This window comes from Varanus komodoensis, unplaced genomic scaffold, assembly GCF_004798865.1.
Source record: "Varanus komodoensis strain SLA01 unplaced genomic scaffold, ASM479886v1 scaffold9, whole genome shotgun sequence".
In the NCBI taxonomy this organism is placed as follows: Eukaryota; Metazoa; Chordata; class Lepidosauria; order Squamata; family Varanidae; genus Varanus; species Varanus komodoensis.
In genome coordinates, this window is record NW_025336598.1 from 36,682,041 (window position 1) to 36,699,942 (window position 17,902).

Sequence of the window (17,902 nt, forward strand, 5' to 3'; positions counted from 1 at the left end):
GCCCAGCAGGAAGGAGTTTGTTCTGCCCAAATGTTTACAACTGTGCCTCTACATGAGTTCCTTAGCTGCTCTCAAGTGCATCCCCATGGGAGGCCTTGCCTGTGAGGGAAGCCCAGCTGGAGTGAAGGAGCGCTCCATGGAATATTTGTTGTGAAATAGTTCATGAAATAAACCATGGTGATGTAGATGAAGGCCCTAAACTTCTCTTTGCTTGCTGAGATTCCACATACATATGAGCAGAAGTTTCTAGTGTCTGATCTGAAAGCAACTCCTAGGTTGTCATCAAATCCTAGAGTCAGTTTCATTCATCCAAGCCACTGCTTCAAAAATCCCATGGAGTCACTTCCATCCAGTGGGGATGCTAAGCTTGCTCATGGAGATGACCAGAAGGTCAGGAGGTTCAGAATAGGGACTCCCAAGCCCATTTTGAGCCAGAGTCAAAGACAACCCCACATGGGCACACATTGAAGTCATACTGGAGGCCTTACTGCAGAGCCAGTCCTTCCATACTCAAATTTACTCTTGCAACGGCTGCTTCCTGTTGTATTGGGGCAGCCTTGTGGTAGCAAAGGCCTCCAGGCATAATTTCTTGCCAGGAAGATTGGGCGCTGTCATTTTCAATTCCACATAGATCTGTTGAGTTCCACAACTAGTTTTTAAAACAGATTTGGATTGAGGCAGATGGACTTGAAAAGTGTCACTTTACAAAACACAGGTTATGAGTTGGATCGAAACTTACAGTGGGTCAGCTGTAGTGATGGCAGTGAACTTCCTTGCCCTCTGCTTCAAGTGGCAGACACTCCAGCCCCTGAAAATGCTGCAGAAGAAGCAGGAGAGTTTGCACACAGCAGGAAGTCCTGGTATGTGTGCAAACTCTCCTCTGGGTGGTATCTCCCAAGGTCCTGCAGAGAGACCTTCTGAGAGCTAAGTCCCTCCTCTCCCAGAAGGCGCTTCATGGACTGAACCCTGGTCTGTCCGAAGAAGAGCCAAACACTAATCATTTCCTGAATTAACTTGTAAACCAGTAAATAACTAGCCAAACAAAAAAACTAGGTATTGTGCAAAACAAGAACAAGGGCAACAAAATGGGGAAAGACAGAAAAGAAAGGGAAATCATGTAATGGATCTTGTTAATATTTGAGTTCTCTTCTTCCCTCCCTCTCATTTTTCCTCGACCTACATTTATTTACTGTGCCAACCGTCTGAAAAACCTTTTAAGTAGGAGTGCTCTACATGACACTGTTTGATATGCTCTTGAGCCCTCACTCCACAGACGTTTATGGGTTCTTTACCTAATGTTCAAAGCCTTTCCCAAGTTTTCTAGTAATTTTTGTAGCTTTATTTTTTAAAGCAAGGATAATGCAGTATTTGAGTGGATTTTAAATTCCACTCTGTACCACAACACCAGCTTGCTTTGTGTAACAGAGCATGTAAGAACCTACAGAAGGCAGAGAAGAGGAGCTTGGGAGGGCGGGGGGAGTCCTTGCTTAACAGGTCCTTCTTCTTCCTGCAAAGAAAATGAAAGTAGCAGCTTTGGTAAAGCATCAAGTTAAAAGACCCATGTAGCAAAACCCTAGAATTCTCGGATGTTATCTCTCTTTAGGCCAACTATTTCTTTAATTCCCCCTCCACCTCCCATGAGTCAATTTTTTACCATGAATGTCAAGAACAAATCTGAAAGCATATGGACTCTACATGTGTCTTAGGTATGAATTAACCTTTTCCTTCATTAAGGGATTCCCAGTTCGCAATATGCCGAGCCAGCAACATCTGTCCCCGTAAAATAATATGCTCTGTAAATAAAGCAATAGCTAAAAGGCGATGATTGGGAGACTTAACTAAATTGCAAACGTCTTTGAGAGTTAATAACAGAAGGATTTAAAAAGTTGGGGGCTCCTGGGGCAAATAATCTCATCCGTTCCCTTGCCTCAAATATTGCAGTAGGCCTGACTAGAGTGAAGGACAGGATGAGAGCTAATAATAAACTGAGACAGGGTGGAGGTGCTGTTAGTGAGTGCTTCTTGTGCTTGGATGATTGACGTTCGACCTGTTCTGAAGCCAGCTGCACACCCACAAGTGGCTCAGGCTCATAGCGGGGGACTGCTCTGGGATCTAACCTGGTCGCCAGAGGCACGAGTGGACTCCGTGGCGTGGAGCAAGTCTGACCAGTTTAGGCTGAGATACCAACTGAGTTCTTCTCTGGACAGAAATAGCTTAGCTATAACCATGTGATAACCTCTCATTTGGATCTCTGCGATATACTATATGCCAAGCTGCCTTGGAAAATGATCTTGAAACTTCAGCTGCTGCAAAGTAGAGCAGCAGGATTTTTAACAGAGATTGACCAGTATGCTCAGATTGTACCGGTGCTTTATACCCAGTACGGAGCCAAAGTGAAAGTTGTGGTAGCAACTCACAAAGCCCTAAGTGGCTGGGGACTAGTTTACCTGAAGGGTCGTGTCTTTCTCATATTGCTCGATCCATCAGTTGGTCTATCTCTCTAGCCACACTGTAGGAACATCTTCAGAGGCCTCGCTGAATAAGACAGACTAGGTGCTGCTAAGGAGCGGCCTTTGCAGCACTGGCAATTCTCCCATGCGGAAAGCCTTCTCCAGAGAGTTTGGCCTGTATTGCAACCTCTCCAGCTTCAGGCAAAGTTATATCCTCTGGCTTTGCAGCTTCTCAGTTTCAAAAGTTCTGTTTGTAGCTCTTCCCACTGCTGTGAGGTTTATCTTGGTCACTTGATTCTGTTTTAAAGGAGCAGCTTGATGTAACGTTTTATTCTGCAATTACATTTTATGATTTTGAGTTTTGTCTTGTAATCTGCCCAGAGAGCTCAGGGAATGGGTGGGATAGAAATATAATTGGTTTCTATTATAGCTGAGAGAGCCTTGGCTATTGGGTGGTATAAAAACAAAACAAACAATAGATAACTATATTAGAATTCTATTAAAGTAATGAACAGTAAATTCACCCATTGGCAGTCTGGTGCCCCTAAACCTCTTTTTGTTCTGTGAGGATCCATGGGTGCCCAAGACAGGAACACCCAATGCTAATTCCATTAGGGTTATATAAAATACACAAAAGGGAAGTGAATATAATACACAGGAAGGTGATTGGATACTTTGATGTGGATAGGAGAGTGATTGGATACCCACCACAGCATCATAAAGAAAAGTTACATTTCACTCTAATTAGATACCTTTGACAGGTCTTCTAAATTAAAGTGAGCTTGGACAGGCTGCCCAAGTTAAGTAAACAAAAAGGGAGGCACTCTGGCAAGCCTATAAAATCAGTGATTGCACTTTGACAGTTACCCACTAATGGAGTGGGGTCATCTGGTCTTCACCACCAGACACCGAGGCATCTTTGGATGTGTTTATGGCAGGGCAGTGGGGCGGGATAGCAAGAGTTGTTTTTCTAAGTGCAGGGCAACGCTATCAGCCCCATGGCAGAGGCTCATACACCTGCAAACTGGGGCTCTTAATCACCTCATGGCAAGACTGAGGCACAGCACTGCTGCACCTCAAGCCCTGCCTTTTCACCATCTTGGTTTAGTGCTTGCGAGAGGGGAGGAAGGGAGGAGGCTGGGGCACTGATATGAACAGCCACGGCTTCACGGCCACTGACTCCTCCCCAGACTTGGTTCCCCTCCAGGGACTATCTGTAACCTGGGCAAGCATCCAGCCCACTCTTCCCATACCAGTCACAAGGGGGCAGGATGGGGTGGGTGTCACAGGATCTCAGAGCTGGGATGCCAAAGGATCCTGGAACCTCCCAGATATTGTGGATTGTGCCATGGATGAAGTGTGATGGCATCCAGCACTTGATTTGCCTGGCAGCAAAGTCATCCACCCTGTTTTCCTTTCCCTTTTTTAAGCTACAGTGAGTTTTTCTGAGGCGAGAGAGACATTCTCCAGAGCACCTTGGCTCTTCCTTTCGATTGCAATTTGCATGGCACAAACCTTTGTCTGCAAAGTAGCCCCAGATCTGTGGGAGAAGGGACTTAATTCCCAAGATTTATTTCAGCCTTTGATTCTCTTTAACTGGGTTAAGATGCCTCTCTAGTGCTTCATTAGAGAAGCTCTGGGACTTTTCTCCCAGTGCTCGCAAGTATCAGTGGGCCTGCCTTAAAAGCACCTTGTGTTTGCAGTTTTATTTTGGTCTTTCTGCGTTCCTCTTGGTTCCCAGGGCTTGGACTAAAATAGATGTTCTTCTGAACAGGACCGAGGCTGAGTGTTTGCATGCCTTTTTTACTTGGATCGCCTATCTATCTGTCTGAAATTTGGCAGAGCTGATCCTTTGGAGCAGGGCTTTTGGATCTCTTTCCACCCTGGGCGGAAGGGCTGCTCAGGAGAATTTTGTGCGAGCTGCACTCCGGTGGGGGATAGAGACAAAGGAGGGTTTCATTTTGCTTTGGTTTTTACCTGAATTTACCCTTTTTGCATACCTAAATGCAAACATGAATGAAAACACAGTTTTTCAGGAAAAGTTCACATGTTCCTTAACTTGTGTTCATGCTTGGAAAACAGACACTTTAAATCAGCACACTTCTAAAAATGCAATATCACCCCCCCCCTGCAAAAAAAATCCCTATGCATTTGTATGGTTTACTCTATGGGATGAACGTATCTTTGGGCTAGGTCTGAGAATATCTGAGATAATGGAAGGCACCTGGGAGGTCATTTGGAGCAACCCCCTTCTCAATGTACAGCAGCCTTACCCAAGCTGGTGCCTCCATATGTGTTGGTCTACAATTCCCATCATTTCTGACTGTTGGTAATACTGGCGAGGAGAGATGGGAGTGGAAGCGCAGAACATTTTGAGGACAAGTGGGGAACTGATGCTATACAGCACCCCTGGCAGATGCTTGCCTAGCAGCTGCTTCCATTCCTCAAGAGCCCACCAGCAATCTGTTCTGTTCTTAAAATGCTGTGTTGCAACTCCAAATGTTCAGCCAAAATCTGCTTCTTTACCATTCCCACCAGTTCTCGTCCTGCCCACTGGACCAAGAGAGAATTGCTCTGCTCCCTTCATGCATCCCTGAGCTCTTCTCCTGCCTCCCTCACCCCTTAATCTTCCCTTTCCATCCTAAACTGTTCCTAGTCTTTCAACCATTCCTCTGCTAAATATCTTACTATCATGGTTACCCTCCTCTGCAATTGCCCTACTTGGTCAGTGCCCTTAAAATATGGTGCCCAGAACTGGACACAGCATGTCTAGTCTATCACAACTGTGCAAAGAATTGTGTTAGAAGTCAACTGTTTCTTCAGAGGAGTTAGTTCTTTGCACAAATACAAGCAAGATCAGGACAATGAACACCATTACAGACCTTTTAAAATAACTCTTTTAAACTGAGGATGTGCCTCTAGATGTTTTAGTCTACACGTCCCATCATCCTTTACTCTTGTTTATGCTTGCGAGGGCCAATGGGAACTGGAAGGCCACAACTTGCCCATGTCTTTCTTAAATCATGACCCTTTAACACCCTTTTCCTGCAGAAGCTCCTTGAAAGGAAGCCATGGTGGTGGGTGCATAAAGACAAACCAAAACATGACAGCTTTCTCCTTGCATAGCTTTCCCGTGTCAGGTTCACTCTCAATACTAGATGAGTCACTGAATGTCAATTTCATTTCCGATTTGTTTTTGCACAAAGTTTGTCCATGGAGTAGCAGCCTCTACAGATTACATTCCTTTGTCATGTACTGTTTCTATGTAGTTTTCACCTGGTCTCTTTCAGATTTGTGATCTGTCTGTACTAGGAATCTTTCATTGCATCAGTGGACATCTGCTGTGACCTGCAATGATAGGGCAGGCAACCATCCACAGAACACAGTAAGACAGAGAGTCCGAAAAATTATAGAGCTCAGTTCAAATAAGCGACCGGAGCCAACAGTAGGCCAGCGCTTCCAAGAAGAGTGATATTCTTATCTCACAGGAGCTTTTCCTTTCACATACTAAACTTTGGCTCCCCTTAGGTTCCATAATTGTGATCTGTTTCTCATAACTTGACGACACACAGGACAGAAAAACTACCTAGATAACTTGAGCATCTGGGTCTGCTCTTCAAAAGCACTCTGCGCAATGCCAAGAGCCACCAGGACAGCTGGATCACTGCAGGTTCTGCCCCACAGGAATTGCAAATATTACCCTCAGCTCCCCTTCTTGGGTTTTCTGAGCTGTTCTTGAAAAATATTAAAACTTGGGTCACTGGATGGCTGGATCTTCACGATGAACGCACCATGCAATCCGAGCCACTATGTGGGGCATTTCTAGATGACAATGGTTACCCTCTTGTATAACATTTTATTGCTTTTATCTATTTTACTGATTCTATGTTTATCTGCTGATTTAGCATCTTGTAAGCCACCCAGAGAACCCTCAGTTATGGAGCAGCATAGAGGCAGAATGAAATCAATCAATCCGGAGTGTTTCCACATCCAATCTGGACCAAGGTTCTTCTACTTGGCAGCAGGATAAAGGAACCCATCAGGTGGCTCTCCTACTGCTGCTGCTCCTACTTCTGACCCCAGTCAGAATTCCTGCTCTCCCACCCACCTACCTCCTAGCGTCCAAAACTGGGTTCCAGTGCCTTTTCTGGAGCCCAGCACCAGTGTCCAGGCAAATGCCCTCCAGGCCCGCTTTCCACTCATGGTCCTTCTGGGAAGGATGGCACCCCTTGACATGCACATGGAGGGCATGTCATGAGCAGAGCCAGCTGGTGCCAGAGGTCAGACTAGATGGCCCAGGAGGCCCCTTCTGACTCACTCTGTTTCTATGTTTCTGCCTCTGAATGGCATTTTTATTATCATTCTTGTTTTACTTGCATCGCTGCAGACCAGGGCTAGGAGAAAGAGCCCTTACTCTGATTTCACCTTTGTGGTAGTACAGCATAGCCAAGGGGATCGGGCTGTGAGATGACCTCTGAAGCAGCAGCAGCATGGAAGGGCTGCAGCTGAGCGGCATAGCACTTGCCTTGCATGCAGAAGGTCCCAGCTTCAGTTCTTAGCTTCTTCAGCTCTGGCTTGAAAAGAACAATGCTAGAAAGGCTGTGCAGCTGCTGCCAGTAAGTGCTGACAATACTGGGTTAGATGGACCAAGGATCTGGCTCAGTGGGAAGCAGCTTCCTATGTTCTTCTAATAAAGGGACTGATTCCTGCCTCCACTCTGGAATCTTGTACATATGACAAACTTATTTATTTAGCAGTGTCCTGTAGCAGGAATCACTGCTGCTGGGACAGTGACCAGCCAGCAATTCCTACTGTAGTAAGTGGAGCAAATGTTTCTTCACCCCTATTTTCACAGGCCTCCCAAACTGGCTGAAAAAGAAAGGGGGTGAAAAGGGTGGCAAAATAGAGAGGGAATTTGAGCTGAGTCCTTTTTACAACAGGACACACCTTGTTGTATGCTGATGTGAAGATCCCTATCAGTTCTCCAAACAACCTGCCTTGAATCGGGGCAAGGGAAGGGTGTTCCATCTTCCCCACCTGAGAGAAGACAGTTAGAGCTCAGTGATGTAGAGAGCAAGCCAAGTCCGATTCTTGTTGTGGAACAGCGATGTCTTGAACAGGCCATCCCTGACTGACTGGGGTGATGCCATGAGCAAGATTAGCGCCAAAGTAGCAGTATGCTGGTCCATGGAAATGTTGGCCCATGTTGCAAAAGCTACCGAGCGATTTGGGGCAGGCCTTTTGCAGCCCTGGGAAGCCTTCTGTTTGAGTCCAAGACAGCACACAGCTTATGCAACCAGGTCGTGAATCCTCTGGGTATCTCTGAAACTAAGGAACAGGCTCTGTATCTTGTTTACCCCAAGTTTACCATCATCATTATGACAACTATGGAACGTTCCAGTCATCAGGTCATCTCACCTTTTATAAATAGCACTATCTAATTTTGAAGATGAGTGCAGGCGCCTCCTATCTGGAAAGAATGGAGATGCCCTATTGATAAAGTTGCTTGTTATCAAAGACACTGCTCAGCACGTCATGCTGCCTTGGTGTGACTCTCAGTCTCCCAAGAGCCAGCGGGAGTATGATGCTGAAGTCGCCGACAGAAGAAATAACATATTGGGCTTGGTCCAAACAGTTTCTATCTCCTGGGGGAGACACCAGATAGGAATGCTGGAGAAGGGAGAGAGATCCTTTTTTATAATAAATTTTATTTGAAACTATAATCCTAAAAACAAAGAAAAACTAAAAACAACATCAATCATCAAAAACATCGGGCCTGCTGGGTCAGCCCCCACACTTTTTTTCCATTTATGATAACTTAAAAACATATTTAAATCTATACGAAGTCCCGTTTCTCTAGCCAATAATAAAAAGAGTCCCAAGTTTGATAAAAGTCAGTATCTTCTTTCTCCTTCAATGATAAAGTCAATCTATCCATTTCTGCACAGACCAAGATCTTTTTTAAAATCAGTTCGTCGGTGGGTAGTTCTTCACTTTTCCAGTGTGAGCAAATGCAATCCTCGCCGCAGTAATTACATGTAAAATCAGATACATTTCTTGTATACTAATGTCCACAGGTATAGTGCCTAATAAGAAGACTTCAGGTTTAAAAGCTAAAGGTTTTTGTAACATTTCCTCAAGCCATTTATGTATTTTAATCCAATACTGTTTCCCGTTATCTCAGTCCACCACATATGATAAAAAGTATCCAATTTATGTTTACATTTCCAACATCCATTTGACATATTTGGAAACATCTTAGCTAATCTATTTGGCCACAGATACCATCTATAAAACATTTTATACAAGTTTTCTTTATACAAAGTTGCTAATGTTACCTTAATATTTCAAGGGAGAGAGATCCTCAGTCCAACACTCAAAACAATCAATAGCTCAGTAAAGGTAGTGGGAATGATTTGCCATCACCATGTCCCAGGCTCCTGGAGGGAGAAAAGAAATGCAGACAGAAATACCGCTGCTCATCCAGCCCTTGAAGGCAGAAGTTCTTTCCAGACTGGCTCTGACAACAGCTGATCTCACCTAACAAAGCAAAGGTAGCTGATCTCAGAACAGATGAGGAAGTGCTCCTTTCAAAATGGTGTGGAGGTGCAGAAATGCTCCACCTGTTCTGACCCCGCTCATTCTTCCAGGAGAGCAGGGAGAACAGATGTATTGTTGTGAATTGCGGGCTGTGTCCAACATTGCTCTGATGCTAGTGGGAGCCACTGCTAGTGTAGCAGATCCTGAAGCAATCAGTAACTCATTCCTAGGACAGGGCACGTCAGTGAAGCTGACCAGCCCCAGTTGAAAATGAGCGTTTCCACTCGTTTGCTAGATTCTTTTCGTGGGTGCAAGCTCCTGTGTGTGAATAGTGTATCCTGCTAGCATGGCAGATATGGCGGCAGCAGTTTCGGATCCTGCCTTCTGAAATTGAGTGTCCTGATCTGCAACTCCTGGAGTAATGTGCAAATCAGAATGAAGCTATCCAGGGCTTACTTTCTTTTTGAGTCTTCCCGTAGCATTCTTGGTCCTATCCAGTTCTGGGCAGTTCTGGTTTTAAAAAGATGCAGACAAACTGGAAAGGGTTCAGAGGAGGGGACTGGAAACAAAGCCCTGTGAGGAGAGATTGAAAGAACTGGGCGTGTTTAGCCTTGAGAAGGCAGAGGGTAGCTATGATAGCATGGTGCAAGTATTTGAAAGCTGCCACAAAAAGGAAGGACAGGATCTCTTCTGAATCATCCTAGAATGCAGGGTGCAGAATAATGGGTTCAAGTATCAGGAAGCCAGATTCTGGCTGGACAGCAGGAAAACCTTTCTGACCATTAGTGCAGGATGGCCTAGGAGCGGATCACCTGGGGGGACTGTGGGCTCCCGCATGCAGGAGGCATTCACAGGCAATGGGAGAGCCGTCCGTCAGGGACAGTTTAACCGGGAATCCTGCACGGAGCAGGGGGTTGGAACCGATGGCCCTCCGGCCCCTTCCAGCTCTACTATTCTATGATTCTCTGTGATTCCCTCCAGTGGGAGGGAGCAATAAGGCCAACCCCCCTCTCCAGGGCAAGGCAACCCTAGCAGATGGCTGTCCAGCTGCATCTGGAATGCCCCCAGGATCACCCCTCTTTGTCACCTCATTTTTACAGTCCTGAAGTTTTTTCTGATATTCAGCCAGAATCTGGCTTCTTGCAACTTACTATTATTCCATGTCCTGCACTCTGGGATTCTTGAGAAGAGAACATGTCTTTGTTTTGTATGACAGCTTTTCAACTACTTCCAAGTGCTGTCATATCTCCCCTCAGTCTTTTTTTCTCAAGGTTAAACATACCCAGTTTATTTACTACTTGTTTCATTTATAGCCTGCCTTTCTGTTGCTCCCACAAGGTATACAAAATAGCTAACAATAAAATCCAGATTGAAAAAGGCTCTTTAATGACAACATTATGTAAGAACAGTTAAAACACAATTAAAACACAACACAGTAGAAGAATAAACAGTCAACCGATTGCAAAGCAGGACAGCATATAAGCTAAAAGTCTGCCTGAATAAAACTCTCTTTGCTTGCTGCTGGCAGGACCATGGGGGGGGGGGGTCAGTCAGACTCCCTCTGCAGAGAATTCCAGAGCCTCAAAGTGGCCACCAGGACGGGCCGTTCTCACATCTCCACCAACTTGCCGCCGTTGGGGCAGTCCACAGAGAAGGATCTCCAGCAGGGATCCTAAAACTGAGGCAGGCTCATGGGGTATGAAGCAGTGCTTCAGGAGGTCTGGTCCTTAGCCATGCAAATAGCAGAAAAACACATGCAGCATATGTATATATTTGCATTAATTGTCCTTATTGAATGAATTGGTCTCATGCAATTTCATGCTTTTTTTGCACGAAGGTTACATCCACATTCGATCCTGCCTTTCTTGGTCAAGCAGACTGGACAGCAACCAAATTTTGTCTATTGGGTCTGGCATGTCTAACAAACAATAAGGAAAACTCCTCCCAAAGCTACTGGACCTGGATGTTTGTTTGCTAATGCATGTTGCCTTCTTCCTCTTCCTCCTCTTCCTCTTCTTCTTCTGTCTCTCCCCCCCCCCCCCTTCTATTATGCTATTAGCCTTCTATGAAGAGCCATAATGAATTACCATTGCATGGCATTGCGAAACTAATCACCAATGAGAGACAACAGCTGTTACAATGATTCCCACTAAAGGAAGCATAACAAACATAGATTGACTCTGTTGGTTACAAGTTGGTTTTCTGCCAGGAGATCAAGGATCAAATCAATGAACGGTCCTCTCCTTTTCCACAGGTACATTTCCTGTGCTTCACAATTCACTGGACCTCTGCTGTCGAGTTTGGTTACTGACATTAGCATATATTTGAATATAGTCTTTACAGATTACAAATCAAAGAAGCCCTCCCCTTCAGTAACAAATGCAAAGCCACAGCATAGACTATCCATACTGAATACAATCAGGAAAATCATTCTGCCCTGCATTCTGTTCCTGCAGTGCCCAACCAGATGCCTACAGGAAGCCAGCTGGAGGACATGAGTACAAGCGCACCCTCCAAAGCAAGAGGCTTGCTTCCTCTGGACGTGGAGGTGACAGCTCTAGTGTGCCATGGAAAGCCTTCTCCACGGCCCAACCCCCTTTTGAGGCTGTCCAAGCTGCATCCGCCACCACGTCTTGTGGAAGTGAGTTCCACAATTTAACTATGCGCTGTCAGAAGGAGCACTTCCTTTTGCCTGTCCTGAAACTTCTGCCATTCAATTTCACTGAATGATTCCAGGCTCTGGTATTAGGAAAAGGGGACAAAAGTCTCAACCACTCCACTTTCTATACACCATACATAAGGAGGCAATTTTGGGGATGCTGCACTGAAACACTTCCATCAAGCTATGCATTAACCCTGTCCTCACAGAGATGAAATAAAAATGGCTAAAATGCAAAAAGACACATTTATTTATTAGATTTATATCCCACTTTTTCTTATAATGAACTGAAAGCAGCTATAATAAAGAGTATTACTTATCCCAGTGAGCTTTCGTTTCAAGAGCCTAAAGATGTGGCTTAGTCCTTTGTAATGATGTGATCCCAAAATGGACCTTCAAGACAGGATTCACCTGGGTTAACCACATGCTTTTCTACCCATTTGCACACCAACAGCCAAAAGATCCATTTCACAGGAGAGAAAGCCAGCCTCGCAAAATGGGGGTGTACCATTCCATTGAGGGTCATGCAACCAGTTGAGCAGTTGTCAGAAAAAGCTCACTCAGCATCATTTCCTAGGTAGTAGCTACAGTGCAGAATTCTGGCTTAAGGGAAGGGGTGGACTTAAAAGCATAAAGGAGCTCAGAAAAGGCAAAGTATAATTTCTGTATTCAGTCCTAGCAAGGAAAGATTCTTAGCAAGACTTCAAGGCACAGAGGCAGGGCAACCTCAGGACAACATGGAGCTAAACACGGTGTGCTTGGTCTCTTCTTTGGTCTCAGGTTTGGTCTCTTCTTATACCTGATAATACGGATGATGATGATGTTATTGGTGCAATCAGACTTCCCTTCCAGGTTCGGTTCCACACCTTTTGCTGCTCAATAGAGATTTGGAACTAGGCCTCCCACTTCGCCATCCAAGCAATAACCAACGAAGTTATATTTATTCATTTTGCAGGAGCTCATTTAGTATACGGCTGCATGCCAAAATTGCCTTCAAATCGGCAAGGAATATTAAGATAGTGATATAAGAGGACATTATTTCCCATGTTCTTAGATGATAGAGATGGGAAAGAATTTCATCTGGTCCCCAATTGTAAGTAAACCCACCTGATTTGCACCTCCAAGAGTAATATGTGGATTATACCAATACTATATGTTGAATCACTTCCCAAATTTTGTGATTAGTTTCCCACTGAAAAACTACATGCAGAAATGCATTAGGGAAAGATCTAAACAATATTGAGTATATAGGGGAAAACTGCAAACAAAAATAAAAGTGCTTTTGATGCTACTGTTTAAAGGGGAGAAAAAAGACTGATGAAAAAATTTGGAGAGGATGGGCTTAAAGAGGAATACAAGCAAGAAAGCATGAACTGGAAATACATGAATTGGTTCTATACTAATAATTCCAGACTACAAATATTGAATTCTAAAGCAGAGTATATATCTGTAGTAGCAGACTTGGGAGACGCCTCTATTGGAAAAGATGATGAAATTCTCCTAGTCAGGGTGGATTGCACTAGGCCTGATGAGCTGATATAGATCCATTTAAAGCAATGGTGAGAGTTCACTGGCTTTTTCTTCCAGTTATTCAGCTCATGCAGGAGGGCTAGGAAGCCAGGGATCTCTGTTTGTGGAGTTATCAATACATAGAGAATACGTCCAAACCCTCTTGTCCTTCCTGGGAAGGAAGATTACCTCCGGTGCTGTTAATGCACAGACATGGCCATGGCCTTGAGTGCACAGACAGACCCTCGAGCATTCACTTCTGTCTTCCTATGCTGAGGCTGATTGTTCCCATCGCCTCTCTTGGGAAGACTCCAGTCACTCCCATCACCCCCCTCCTATCAGCCAAGCAGATTATTCTGAGTGTACAAACCATGGAGAGACAATCATTTGTCAGGCTGCATCCTCCAGAGAAACTCTCTCTTTTGCGGTGAGCCATGATCGATTTTTTCATAAACAAACAAAGAAAAGGATTATCTTCTTCCTGGTGGCTTTTAATTCCTCATGTGAGTAGAGTGAATCATAAGATGGAGTGGGAAGGGAATTTGGGGTAAAGAGAAAGAAAAGAAGAATTACACTCTTAGCAGAAAGTTGCACCTGCTCAAACAAATCTGAGCACGAGAAAAGCAGACCTGATTATGTCTTATGTTTAAGTCTCAAAGATGACAATGGTGGTGGAGGCGGCAGCAGCAATTTCAGGGTGCTGCAGAAGGGGCTTCAACCTCAAACAGTCCACAAAGGTCAGACCCAGGAAAGCTGCCCCAAATACGAGAGACTTGGTATGCTTGAGCCCCCTGCAGCTAAGGCTGTGTAAGCGTGGATCTGCCACTTCTTCTCTCCAGTCTGATGCACAAAATTGACAGAAACTAAATCCACCCCCTGTCCCCCTTCTGAACCACTGGCTGATGAAATTTCAGTTTGTTTGGTGGGGTAGCACATGCTCAGCATTATTTCCTCGGCTGGCTTGGGAAATCTTGTGTGCATCACCCCTCTGTAGTTTCCTAAGCATAAATGCGAGGACTCACTTTCCACGTATATACGGTCACTGACTAAATTAGGTTCCCTGTGTGAAAGCGTGCACACATGCATGCATACATGCACGGAGCAATCCCTGTGGAAGCCAGTCTGCTTAAAGTGGAGAAGGCTTACATGGAGGTAGAAGCAATTTAAATATAGACCTGGAAATGCCCATTCCAAAATCCATACATAGATTTCAACTGAAAAATCTGACATATGACATTCAAAAACCAAAACTTAGTTTAGCTACCTACAGATGGATTTTAAAAAGCCCTATTCATTCTTTCCATGCTAAAAACGTAACTCGCATAACTCTATTGTGAAAACATTTTTACTTTTTTAAAAGGTCAGTTGTTGTTTCCACATTCCCCTGAAATATTTTCTCATTACTGAAGCCTCGCCATGGTAGGAGATCGGATTCAACTGTTCCTTTGTAGAAGCGAATTATTGCCATCCATACTTAGTGCTATTTTACTCTGCTTGTGTGAAATGTTTCTCAGCTGAAATTATCTCTTGGGCATGCCTAGTCCTGTTGTATTCCTTTGTATCTTTGATGAGAGGGTCTTTAGAAAACACCTCACTGTGAAAATAACTTGAAGTCTGTTATAGTCATTTCTGTTTATTAGTTATTGAAAGGAATTAGTTATTTTTATACCCTGTTGTCAGGGTGTGTTTAGAGTCACATCTTAAAGCTGATAATATGATGTAAGGAAAAGTTATTTGATCTTGGCCGACTATTTTAAAACCCAGCCAACTTAACACTGTTTAGTGCTGGGCTAATGAGTTAGGTAGTTCAAACACAGCTTAGCATTGTACTTATAGGCTGCAGCCCATTGACATTTGCCAGAAAGGATGCGCTTTCTGAGTCCACAGGACTCGAACTGTGCTTTTAGGGTTGTGCTGTTAAACAACTGGTCTGGCTCAGAGTTCACAGGGATGTTTCAGAAGGAGCTTTCTGGCTATGGAAGCATCATGTGCAAATCTCATCTGCACTATGAAAAAGCACCTCCCAATAGCTAAATTGCACAACATGCAGAATTCTGCAGCATGTTTGGACGTGGGTATACAAGAAATATGAGCACAGCAGATCAAGTGAGAGGACGATAAGGAAACTCAATAAGATGGAGGAAAGGATAATAGCGCAGAATGAGGTGCTGGAAGTAGGAGATGATGCTGTTGCCAAGAAATCTCTTGCCGTGTGTTATGATCCCCAGAAGGCAAAGGACCTGAAGCACCACCATATTGACCTAGAGAGCTCGGGTAATGATTATGTAAAAAGAAAAAAATAAAATACCATCTTGGACATTGGAACCATTTTGGCATGGTCTGATAAGAATGCAGTAGTGGTTGGTGCCACAAATACTTAACAGATAAAGAGACCTTGATGGGAAAGGAATAGCCAGGACAGCTGAGGCTTTCTAAGACGGGGTGAGGAGTTAGCCATAGAGAAAGAAATGTAAGTAGGATCCAAGGAGTCCGAAGCGTGCTGTGTGAAAGCGTCCTCATCACTTTATCATCGGCATTTTCTACCTGGTGCATATGAACACGAAGCTGGTTCTTAATCACGGCAGCATCAACCAGTCTCAAAGGGGGTGAAAGGAATGTAGAAAAGGTCCCGTGTTGTTTACCTACTGGATGGTGTCTAGAAGAGTGTGCCTAGAGGGCCATGGGGAGCAACCAATTTCCCTCCTGGGGAGTGGAATGTGGCCCCAATTCCTTCGCACGCTAGCTCCCCGTTCACTGTGTGCATGTACAGGGGACTCCTCTAGGGAAGTAAGAATGCTCATGGGATGATCAGAGGTTTTCCTGGTGCTCCTGGCCACTGCCAGGTCACCCTTACACAGAAGAGCCTCTCTGCATAACAGTATGGAGCCCTGCTTAAAGCACCATGTGCCTTTCTTTTCTTTTTCGTGTGTGTGGCTGTGTGCACACGCCTTGATTAAGAAGACAAATCTGATGCAATTTCCTCCCGTGTTTTGCTTTGAAACCACTGCATGGTCTGTTAGGCTGTTATGCTCAAAATTATTATATCTATTGACCTTAACTAGCTAGGTTTCTCTCTCAGGTTGCGGGGGTTAATTGGAGTTCTGTTTGCTGAGCTGTAAATAATGCCTGTTCAGAGAACGCGTCTCTGGAAAATGGATGAACATTTCAGCATGTTAATGCCTTTTGATTATGATGATGTTGCCGTAGATTAGCGGGAAGACACAAAGCAGGGTGAGGCCAACTTCACCCCAGGTGTGTGCACGTCCATTGCGGTCAATGGGGATATGTTCCCAATGCACAGCAACTCCACGTAGTTTGGCCCAGGGGAAAAATATGCCAGCTAACATGTTTATTGCAACAGCAAGAGAATGAAGGAACAAGGCCTGGGCACACAACGTATGTGGCACATTATCCTACTGCTAAATTGAAAGCCTGCTGTTGTTGTTGCCATGTTGTTGTTTTTAATAGCAAACTTCAGTGGCTGCTGTATTTAAGCAAATAGAAATGGCATAATTACCATGCTGAAGGTTTCTCGGAAGGTTTGAAAAGAAGGGTGCTCTGAAACCCAGTTTCCCTTTGTGAGTGGCACTGAGGGCAAAACGGCCTTCCCATGCTCACTTTTGCATTCACAGGGTAAAATGAAAGACCCCATGATCTGCAATTGTACCCAGATCCATCCCATGTGTAGAATCCACAATGGTTTTGCAGATGTTTTATTATCAAGGCTAGTTTTTAAAACCCCAGCATAAAATGATGACCATGGGCCAAGGCACCCTCCCTCAGTTGCCCCCCCCCCCCGATACACTATCTCACCTTCTTCAGAGTCTCCCAGTCCTTGGGAGAAGCTTTGTACAGGATGAAGCTGGAGGAGACGATGAGAATCTTTCCTTCAGTTTGCTTGCCGCACAGTCCAAGCCTTTTCAGGGGTGAGCTGCTTGCGTGCTTAGCTGGCCCAAGCAAGCTGGCAGTGGCATTTGCTGTGCCTCCCTCTCCCCTCTCCAGCCCCCCCGTTCCTGGACCAGGCAGTGGAGGCAGGTGAAGCAGGGAGGGAAGGAGCAAGGCCAGAGGGCTCTTGCAGCAGGCATCTGCATGGCAGCACTCCACTGCCCCAGGAAGACCTTTCTTCCTAACTCAGCAACGCAAGCTTTCCGAGCCGTGACCAGCTCCTGTATCCTTTGGCCATTCCTCTTCAGCTTTACTCAGGGTTGCCCTCCTGCTGCTCCAGGCCCCCATCCTGCCCCTGCTGCTCCCAGCCATCTCTCCCCTTTGACTTTATGAAACTGGCAACCAGAAGCAGAGAAGAATTAGGATGTGCTGCTCTTCTGGAATCGGCCTTGCAATCCTCCTGGTAAGGAATGGCTGGAAATGGGAAGTGAAGGCCTTTCTTCATGGGAGGTGTGAAGAAATGTAATGGGCAGACCACTGGACCCTGCCCTAAGAGAAAAATCCAATGGTTATCATGCCCATTTGAAGATACTGGCCTTCCTGTATTGCAAGGATTTGACCTGTAGAAGAGACAAATGATATTAGAAGGTTAAAGTTTACCTCAGACATGATTGTATTATCTTCTGTCTCATAGCAGAGAAGATTATCTCATAGCATTTCAAAATGCTATGAGATTGGAGGCTATTTTTCCCCAAATGCATGATATTGCTTCCAACAGGGCCAAGTATCATTGCATGGCTAGCCCAGGTCCTATTCTGCAACTCTGCTCCCATCCCCAAAAGAGCCACAGCAGAATCAA

General features: G+C 44.9%; 1 long non-coding RNA gene across 1 annotated transcript; it reads right to left on the reverse strand.

Moving 5' to 3' along the window:
• Positions 1-1,142: 1,142 nt before the first annotated feature.
• LOC123017253 lies at positions 1,143-9,585 on the reverse strand. Its single transcript, XR_006413563.1, has 4 exons — positions 8,789-9,585; positions 7,869-8,120; positions 2,448-2,783; positions 1,143-1,507 (listed from the first exon to the last, which is right to left on the reverse strand). It is a non-coding gene; the product is annotated as an uncharacterized LOC123017253 (long non-coding RNA).
• Positions 9,586-17,902: the final 8,317 nt, after the last annotated feature.